Raw genomic sequence first — 10013 nt, 5'->3', positions numbered from 1 at the left:
GAGGATACAGGTACAGATGTGGGGTGTGAGGGGATGATGGCGCAGTTCTCACCTAGTCCTTCTTTGAGTGAAAAAAGAAATAAACTCACCACTTTAGAGTGGGGAGTGGGGAGGGAGTGGAGGGGATTGAGGAGGGAGGAGAAAGTGAGAAACAGCCTCCTCAGCAGGTGTGAGAGTGAACTGCCTCAGGAAATGGCATCTGGAGAGAGCAGGGCTTGGGCCCACTGAGCTCTGTGCTCATCAACTTAGAGAGAGTTCCAGCACTGGGGCAGCAGCAGGAGGGTACATAATAGACCAGGAGAAACTGCAACAGAATATCTCCAAGTGTGAGGATTACAATTATTTTTACTTTGTCATGTATAATTTTTAACATTTTATAATTTTTCTATAGCGAATATACATTATAACATATATATTGTACATTATACATATGCATCATGATCAGAATATAAAAGCTTTGTTTAAATTTTAAAATGGAAGGCAGATGTGTAGGAAAGGCCAGAGCTCGGGGCTCAGAGCTGGAAGTGCCGGGTTCCGTGTCTGGGCAATGAGCTCACAGAGCCTTTTCTCCGTCTCTCAGGACGCTGTTCTCTGTGGAGGCCAAGCAGGATCTTGCCCTTCTTTTTGGGGTGTGGTCATTTATTGGTATCTCGTCAGCTCTGATGCTTTTAAGAAGATGGTTTTTGTAGTTTATATTTCATTTTTAGCTATTTTCAGGGGGAGGATTGGTCCATACAATCTAGCCCACCTTATTCAGAAATGGAAATTTTAAAGCAAAATAGTTGAGTGAAAAGCTGATTGGTCCTCGAGTAGAGGATCCCAATCTCAGTCTTAACACATGATCAGAGGGTGATCTGTCAAGTGTTTAACAAGTGTAAGCGATTTTAATGTAATTTATTTTGAAAACATTCATGCACACACAAGAGAGTTCAAGTGATACTCCAAAATATACAAATATATGTCACATCATCTCTCCCCATCTGCTAGTCACCCAAGTCCTCTACCCAGAAACCATCACAGTTAGCAATTTCTCATTTCTATTCCCATTAAAATATATCTATGCGTTAATGTGTACTGTTACATCAGTAAAAGGGCTCAGGACAGACATGGGAGAAAATATTTGCAAATAATATATCTGACAAGGGACTTCTTTTAGAATATACAGAGAACACTTAAAACTCAACAATAAGAAGACCACTCAATTAACAAATGAGCAAAAGTCTGAACTGACACCTCACCCAAGAAGATACCTGGATGGCTAATAAGTATATGAAAAGGTGCTCAACATCATATGTCATCTGAAAATGCAAATGAAAACAACAGTGATAACCATTACACACCTATTAGCATATCCTAAATCCAAAAACTGGTGATGCCAAGTGCTGACGAGGATGTGGAACAACAAGAACCCTCGTTCATTGTGGGCAGGAACACAAAACAGCACAGCCATGATGGGAGATATTCCGCAGTTTCTTCTGATGAAAATAATAAGAATAATAAGTTTTCACATATAGAGGTATATGGGGAAGTCATTCTGGTTTAAATCTGATTTGGCTGAAACTTATTTTTCCCAGAGCCATCTGACTGATGGCCCACCAAACACGCGTTGTCCACTGTTTCCAACATTTTCCTAAAGCAAAGAATGCACTCTTTAAAGAGGAGGATGTAATGTCTCCCTTTCTCCCATGCCGATACCAAAACTTCTTTGAAGAGAAGCTTTTCTTCCCAGAGAACCACGGTCAAGTTAACCGGTCATGTACCTGCTAAACGGCAGCAAAACACCTCCTTGGGACTTTGGAAAAAAGCTGTATTCTGGTCATGCTTGTTGTATGTTACTTTGTTCTGAAACGGGATATAACCATGCTGTAAACCACGCTTCCCTGGGTGCTTGCGTCCCTGCTGGAGACAGTGTTTCTGGGCTAGTCCTCAGCTCAGTGAGTACCACTCTATTTTTCTTGTCTATAGATTGGTTATAGATTATTTGCCTTGACACTTATAAGGCTACACATAGACTTACCATGCAGCCTACTGATCACTCTTCTAGGTTTTTACCCAACTCATTTGCACACTTACATTTGCCCCAAAAGCTGCATGCAAATATTTATAGCAGAACACCCGTTAAATGTGGGCTGCACACAGTGACTTCCTTCCCAAGACTACTGTGTGGAGAGGGACACAGAAAATAGGAGCTTCACAGGGAGATAGCTGGGAAACACGACCTCAGCCAGGTGGGGAAGGTTAACATCATCAGTGGTCAATCGAGTGGGTATTATATACCCTTGATATGTTGTGTTGAGAATGGCACTTCACCCCTGTGGGCTTGTTCCCAAAATCGATAGCCCTGGTGAACCAAACTCAAATTGAGGGACAGTCTACAGTATAGCTGAGCGGTACTCCTCAAAAATGTGAAGAGCATCAAAAACAAGGAAAGTCTGAGAAATTGTCACAGCCAGAGGAGCCTGAAGGACTAAATGTGGTGTCATGGATAGGATCCTGGGACAGAAAAAAGAAAAAGTAATGAAATCCAAATAAAGTATGGAGTTTAGTGATAACGTATCAATATTGCTTCATTATCTGTGACAAATGTATGATAGTGATATAGACGTTAACAACAGGGACAACTGAGTGTGGGATACACAGAACTCTGTACTAACTTTGCAACTTTTCTGTAAATCTCCACTTATGTATTCTACAATAAAAGAGTTTATTGTTTAAAATAGCCCTTAGAAAAGGAATAGGGAGTGGAAGAAAAACATTATCTATTTTTCAGTTTTCCAGGGTGTTGTCATCAAGGGGCTGGAGAGAGGGGTTGTGGGAGAAAAGATGGAAGCCTCAGACGCAGGGCAGGGCTCCAGAGCTCCCTCTCCTCCAATCCCTGCTCCACTCCCGAGCCTCAGCCCAGGGCTGCTGAGAAGGCATCTTCATCCCCCATTGATGTCCAGCCTCCAGGTCAGCCTGATCAGACCACAGCCCATCCTCTCCCCTGATTGTGCAAATAGGAAAGCACAGTAGTGGTACCCCCGTGTGGCCACGGAGGTGAGAACAGAAGACCAGAGGTCCCCTTTGGCCCCTTCCCTGGGGACCTCCCAGTGTCTCCCTTGGCTCCCAGCAGCAGGACAGGGCTGTGCACAAGAGGAGGAGCCCCCACTCCAGTGTAAGGTTCAGAGTCCCAATTGTTTCCCCAAATACACGCTGACAGAGACTTTTTCCTCTCCATTGAATAACCATGGACTTTGGCCTCAAGGACGGACGAGCAGATCTCCAGGCCATAAAAGCTGGTTCCCAGGTCCAGGGTGGACCCCCCAAACATCCTGGGTGCCCTCAGTCTCCTGTATGAGCCCTTGAACCCCAGAGTCCCTGTCATTTGTTCCTACTGCTGCTTCCAGGATGAAGTCTCCTCCTCCAGGGGATCAATCCTAGATTCTCCATCCCTAGGATGGGGTGGACGACGGGGAGGACTAGGAAGTGATCCCCAGGGTAATGGTCTAGGGAGATGGGGAGGCTCCTGAAGTGAGCAAAGGGAGGGACATTAGGAGGATGGAGGCCAACAGGAGTAGACAGGGAGGAACCAGAGAGGAAAGGGGCAGGGGAATAGGTCACCTTAGTGGACACCTGTGTGAAGGGGACTGGGTTCTGTGTGGGGAGAGGCACCGTGCCCCTGGGGTCTCTATTTTCTGCTGCTGGTAATTGCACAGGTGTTGTAACTGGGCTCTATAATTGGCCCTATAATTGGTGGGTAAGCTATACTTAGGTTTGGCATTTTTCCATACTCATGGGTGCCATATAACTCCAACACACTTGGCAAGAAGGGCAGAGAAGAGGAGGGGGGAGGTGATTAAGGGGCTTCCTCTCTTCCAGAGCAAGCCCCTCCCCTCAAGCCCTGACCACCTTATGCTGGGGTCACTGAGAGAATGAAGGAACTGAGAGGAGGGAAGAGCCAGGCCTGTACCTCCCTGCTGGGGACAGCCCTGGCCCTGATTCCTGGGTTTCCAGTGTCCCACTCCCTGCATGATGACTTCACAGCTGTGTCCGAGGTTGTCGTTGTTTCACAGCCCTCAGCGACCTGGACATTTTTCTTTATCTGCTAAGATAGGAGGAACTGCTGCTCCGTAAAGAGTGCCCTGAGGCCAGGGACGGGGAGCTGTCCAGCTGCTGGCGGCCATGGAGACTGTTCCTGGAGGGCAGAGGACAGGACATGGGGTGGAGTCTGGAGACTACAGTGGGCTACAAGGAGATCAGTGATGAGTCGGGGCCCAGGCTTCTATCCAACATTTCCCTCAGAACCCGAGTGCGTTCCTTCCCATTCTCTCCTTAGGAATCTTCTCCTTTAATTAAACATAAATCCCTTATGACAAGAATTAGAAAAAACAAATTCATATCAAGATTCCTATTTTCAGTAAGGAAGCAAATCACTACTACTCATGCAACAGGAAGTTAAGACAGGGATGGGGACGGACCAGCCCCACCTCTGCTGGAACAAGAAAGTCATCAGGGAAAGAGGAAGGTCACTGTGGGGAGGAGGTCGTGAGGGGAATGGGGTGGGCGAGTCTCCCCACCTCCTCTCATTATGCTAAATGGAACACAGACAGGTTCAGATGCCAGTTACTGAGAGCGAAGTCAGGGGATGTGAAGTCCCAAAGTGGGAGTGTGAACAAATCTTGCATCAGTCGGTCCCCACAAGGCAGCTGTCTCACACCATGAAAGAAAATAATCACGAATAAATTCATGTCAGTCACATTAAATGTTGATATTCTCAACAGCCCACTGCATGTTCAAAATGTCCCAATCAAAGAATCCTCATAACCCAGTCGTGTCCCCTCTCTCCAATGCCACTCCCACTGCACACCCTCTCAAGTCTCACCTTAGGATCTGTGAGAGACACATCAGAGCCCTGGGCACTGTCACTGCCTGGGGTAGAGCAAAAGCAAGACCTGGCCAGAGCCCAAAGGAGATGAGACTAAAGGAGGAACTACGGGGTGAGTGAGCTCCCCCACAGGCTCCAGTCTACACTATCCAGAGTGTTTCAAGGATCAACCTCCCAACTCAAACTTACTTGCAGCTTGCAAGTAACCCCCTCTTTTTTTCACCTGTGGGAAGAAAACAGGGAGAAGGCTGGGCCATGAGATGCTAGAAGAACCCCATAGTCCTGGACCACAGGGAAGTTTCCAGAACCGTGACTGAACACCCAGGACAGGATCGGGAAAGACGAAGAAAGGAGATATGTGGGGACTGGACCGACTGCCCTCCTGGAGCTCTGTTCTCAGCCGTGACCTTCCCCTCTGACCTTCAACTGCTGGGAATCAGGTTCCCAGCACCAGAATTATCAAGGTGAAGAAATCTCTTTCATTTTCACAAGCGCTTTAATAAGAGTGTTAACAATCAGCTCCAGAGTAGTGAGCACACGTGTGTGGATGGGATTTCCCATTAATGAGGCAGGGCAAACTTCTACCTGGGCTTGAAACCTCCAAATGGGACAAGAAAACTCAAACCCCCACTCCATTCCCTACCTGAGCGCTTCTTCCTCCACATCACAGCTCCAGCCACCAGAGTACCAGTGGCCACAATTCCGAGGAGAACCAGTCCGACAATGAGGCCCACGGTGGGGATGGTGGACTCAGGAGGCAGCTCTGGAGACAGAAGGGAACATGAGGGTCTCTGAGCTCAGGCTTGAGTCCTGACCCTGCTGAAGGTCTCCAGAAGGGCTCCTGATTTCCCTGAGAAGAGGCTCTGAGCCCACGGCTCCCTCCTTACCCCATCTCAGGGTGACGGGCTCAGACAGCTCCTCCAGCTGCACATGGCACGTGTATCTCTGCTCCTCTCCACAAGGCACCACCATAGCCGCCCACTTCTGGAAGGTCCCGTCCCCTGCAGGCCTGGTCTCCACAAACTCCGTGTCCTGGGTCAGGTCCTCTCAGTCACGCTGCCAGGTCAGGGTGATCTCCGCAGGGTAGAAGCCCAGGGCCCAGCACCTCAGGATGACCTCATGGACAGATATGGGATGGTGGGTCATGTGTCTTTGGGGGTTCTGAGGAGGAAGAATCAAAAAATTCATTCACATTTTCAGTTACCTCCATGGGCCACTAAAGCACTCGTGTGACCATCCTGAGAATGGACAGGACAATTAGTTCGGAAGGAGGAAGCACATAAACCGGACAGCAGCCTGGACTTGGGGATCTGGGATAATCTTTTCTTTTTGGAAAGTTCTAGAATCAGGGTGAGCGTCCACGGTAAGATTCCAGGTCTCAAATGAGGAGAACACAGACTTCTGGTCCTGACCTGGGTGGAGGGTGAACGACTCAGAAAAGCTGGAGTCAGGCCTGCAAAGACGTTCTCAGGCCGAGAACAAAACCCTGAGAAATCACGGTTCATAAGATCTCACTGACAGGGTCAAAGGGGACCAATGATGAGCAATTTCAGGCATGGTCTCACCTTCGACCCCTGAAGAAACTGGATTCCCTAAGTGTCCTTTAGAGAACAACGGCAGGCCCTCTGTGCAAGTCACTATCACAAAATATGAAAACCTGAGTGGATTCCTCCCCCTTCCTGAGAGACAGTATTCTGACGGTGATCCCATTTTCCTTTTCTCTTTGTCGGACGCCCCCAACCCGAGGGGAGATCGGGAGTCCCCGCGGCCCCTCGCACCCGCGCGCTGCAGCGTCTCCTTCCCGTTCTCCAGGTGTCTGAGGAGCCACTCCACGCACGTGCCCTCCAGGTAGTTCCTGCGCTGCTCCGCCGCACCGGCCGCCTCCCACTTGCGCCGGGAGATCTGAGCCGCCGTGTCCGCCGCGGTCCAGGAGCGCAGGTCCTCGTTCAGGGACAGGTAATCGGCGCCATCGTAGGCGAACTGACTGTACCCGCGGAGGAGGCGCCGGTCCAGCTCCAGGTCGCAGCCAGACATCCACTGAATGGTGTGACACCCTGACCCCACCCCGGAAGTTAGCCCCGCCCCCGCCTACTCGCAGTAAAGGAAACCTAAATTGAAAATTAAACTCGAGAATAGTTCCCGCCGGCTCTTCCAGGGTCGGATGGCAGGGCGGGTCCCGCAAAATAGGGATGAATTTCGGACGCGCAGACTCGGCGTGAATGACGGACTCAAAGACTCGGGGAGACCTCGGCCCGTCCGTGGGGATGGGGGGTCGGGACCTGGACCAGGGCCCGCGTCGCTCACCGGCCTCGCTCTGGTTGTAGTAGCCGCGCAGGTTGTTCAGGCCCACTCGGAAATTCTGTTCGTGGCCCTTGACGCTCCGTGTCTCCCGCTCCCAATACTCCGGCCCCTCCTGCTCCATCCACGGCGCCCGCGGCTCCATCCTCGGACTCGCGGCGTCGCTGTCGAACCGCACGAACTGCGTGTCGTCCACGTAGCCGACGGAGGTGAAGCGGGGCTCCCCGCGGCCGGGCCGGGACACGGCGGTTTTGAAATATTTCATGGAGTGGGAGCCTGGGGGCGGCGAGGGGCTGAGACCCGGGACCCGGCCCAACCCTGGTTCTGGCGCGGGTCCCCGGGTCCGAGGTTGATGAGGTCGGGAGCGGGGAGGGGCTCGGGAGATGGAAAAGGGGCGGCAGGTCCGAGAAGGTTGGGGACTTGGGGTGAGAAGATGAAGGGACGGGGGAAGGGAGGGGTCAGGACGGGTCAGGCCGAGGTAGAGGGTCAGGGCTGGGTCCGCGGAGACGCGCCTTCCCTGGGGGTCTGTGCCACCTCCAGGCGGTCCCCTGGCTCCGCCTTCCCCAGCAAAGGCCGTTTCCTCCCGACCCCGCACTCACCCGCCCAGTCAGGGTCAGGGCCCCGAGAGCAGCAGGAGGAAGGTTGGGGGCATCATGACCCGCATCCTCGTGGTCGAGGAGGAATCTGAGCCCCTGCTGGCCAGTGTGGAATTTATAACCGGTGACAAGAGATTTTCACCTATTGAGGTACATGGGGTAACTATTCTGGTTCCAAACTGATTCGGCTTGAACTAAAAAGCCTGACTTGCGGCCTATTAAACATATGTTGTACATCTGCTTAACCATTAAAGTAAAGAATGCACTCTTTTAAGATAAGAATGCAGACTTCCCCTCCTACGCCATATTGGTAATGTCCTATAGGTAACGCCTGACATCACAGTCATATTGACCTGCTAATTTGTAACTGAATGTGAAAATATATCCTGGGTGTGTTTAATGTATGTTCTTTGTTCTAGAAAGATATAAGACTGTACTGAAAACCATGCTTCTCCTGAACGCTTCCTAAGGCCTTCCAGGTTTATAATGCTCACTCTGGCTCAAGTAAACTCACCTTATTTCTCTTATCTATGGGATAGTTATTGGTTATGTTGCGACGACACCGGGACCCCCCCCCCCCACCCCGTGACGCTGATTGGCTTCTCTAGAAACCAGGCACCCAATGGGAGTGAGAACTGGGGCTGCGTCATGAGTCTCCAGGCAGGAGGACCTGACACAGGTTGTGAGAGGAAGTGAAACTCAGGAAGACAGGGACTCCCCAACACTGAGCTTCCCCGCCCCAGACTCTGCCCTCTGGCCTGAGACCCTGAGAGCCACGCCCGGGGACCTGGGACTTTGCCCTGACCCCTCTCCTCCCGCTCCGAGGGCTCTTTGTCACACTGTCTCCCTGAGTCCTGGCCCAGGGGCGGTTTGAATCAGTGATTGTCAAGCATTTTGGTTTCAGGATATCCATACAGTCTTCAAATTAGCGAGGGCCCCGAGGGTAATTTGTTTATGTTGGTTGTATGTATCAGTATTTGCCACACTAGGAATAAAAGTTTTTAAATATTTTAATTGATTTACTTAGAATAATATTCATAATCTATAGTTTTTATGAAAAATATTCCCCAAAATAAACAAGGTAGCACAAGAGTGGGTCTTTTTACATCTTACATTTTTGCAAGTCTCCTTCTTGTCTGTCTCATGAGAAGACCACTGGATTTTCATATTTGCTCTGCAGTTAATCTGCTATTTTGGTTGAAGTATATGAAAAAAATACAGCCCCACACAAATATGTAGTGGTATTTTTAATAACCTTTTCAGATAATTGTGGATGTTCAACTGTGATACTAATATAAAATTACACGAGTGGTAGTTTCTCAATGGTTATTTGCAAGGTGAAACCTGAGACAATATCATTGAATATTTCCTATTTTGTTACATTAACATCCACAGACCTATTTTGCATGATGAATGCCTCTTGTACTAATGTATAATTTTTAAAGTAATACATTGTTTCCCTAAGTTATATAGATCTTCCCTTGTTGATGTGTTTTACTACAACCTATCAAAATATCACATTTATTGATATTACCACAGATCTCAACAGGAAAGTCTGTCAGTACTGGGAAGCTGTCAAGCTTACACGGTGGACACAAGTTTTTCAAAATTCTGGTTTTCTCTTGAGAGCTTCCATTTTATCAAGGCAATAAGTACTGCCAGTTGTTACCTGTCAGGTTTTTTTCTTAAAGAAAGAAGCTCCTGTTCATTTTGAAAGTGTACGCCAATTAACTAAGTCTAGATAATCATAGTTCCTGTCCTTCATTCTTTCAAGTAGAAATGATATTCCATAAAAAAGCCTGGCTCAGCTCGTGCAAATTATTTTCCTTGGGACATAGCACTTGGAAATGTAGCAGAAGGGCCTTATGTGTACTTCGCACGTCATGATGTAAGGTATTTTTAAAACGTGGATTTAAGAATAATTATTTGGTCATGATAGTAATTTTTAGTGCTTCAACCAGGACGTTTTAAAGTAAGTGGTTTTTCTTTTCATTTTGTTTTTCTGCAAGTAAGTGGGGGTGGGGATAACTACGATTGCAGTTTGGTACCACAGCCTCCATTCTTACTCAGTTTTACCTCAGTGCAAATGCCAACATAGTGAAAAGGCGAATAATGTCTAGTAATACTATGAAAAGAGTTTTGACCTCATGGCTCCCATGGAAGGGTCTCAGGGACTTCAAGGGTTGCACAGACCACACTTTGAGAACTGCTGTTCTGAATGAAGCAGGCACAGTCCCACAACTGGTCCCACCTTT

General features: G+C 48.8%; 2 long non-coding RNA genes and 1 pseudogene across 4 annotated transcripts in view; 1 reads left to right on the top strand and 2 right to left on the bottom strand.

Moving 5' to 3' along the window:
- Window positions 1–327: 327 nt before the first annotated feature.
- LOC138919617 (uncharacterized) lies at window positions 328–1889 on the bottom strand. Its single transcript, XR_011429944.1, has 3 exons — window positions 1761–1889; window positions 1341–1475; window positions 328–665 (listed from the first exon to the last, which is right to left on the bottom strand). It is a non-coding gene; the product is annotated as an uncharacterized lncRNA (long non-coding RNA).
- Window positions 1890–4741: 2852 nt separating this feature from the next.
- Window positions 4742–7757, bottom strand: LOC138919681 (patr class I histocompatibility antigen, A-2 alpha chain-like; annotated as a pseudogene).
- Window positions 7758–7763: 6 nt separating this feature from the next.
- Window positions 7764–10013, top strand: part of LOC102150441 (uncharacterized) — a 28102-nt gene continuing 25852 nt past the window's right edge. For 2 of the 3 annotated variants that reach the window (XR_011429936.1, XR_011429937.1), the window contains exon 1: window positions 7768–7908. This is a non-coding gene — a long non-coding RNA (uncharacterized lncRNA). Of the gene's footprint in view, window positions 7909–10013 lie in introns of all 3 variants that reach the window. The other variant, XR_011429935.1, reaches the window with a different exon arrangement.

Source organism: Equus caballus, chromosome 20 (genome assembly GCF_041296265.1).
Source record: "Equus caballus isolate H_3958 breed thoroughbred chromosome 20, TB-T2T, whole genome shotgun sequence".
Lineage (NCBI taxonomy): Eukaryota > Metazoa > Chordata > Mammalia > Perissodactyla > Equidae > Equus > Equus caballus.
Note: the sequence above shows the minus strand (reverse complement) of the source record. Positions and strands in the feature narration are given on the sequence as shown.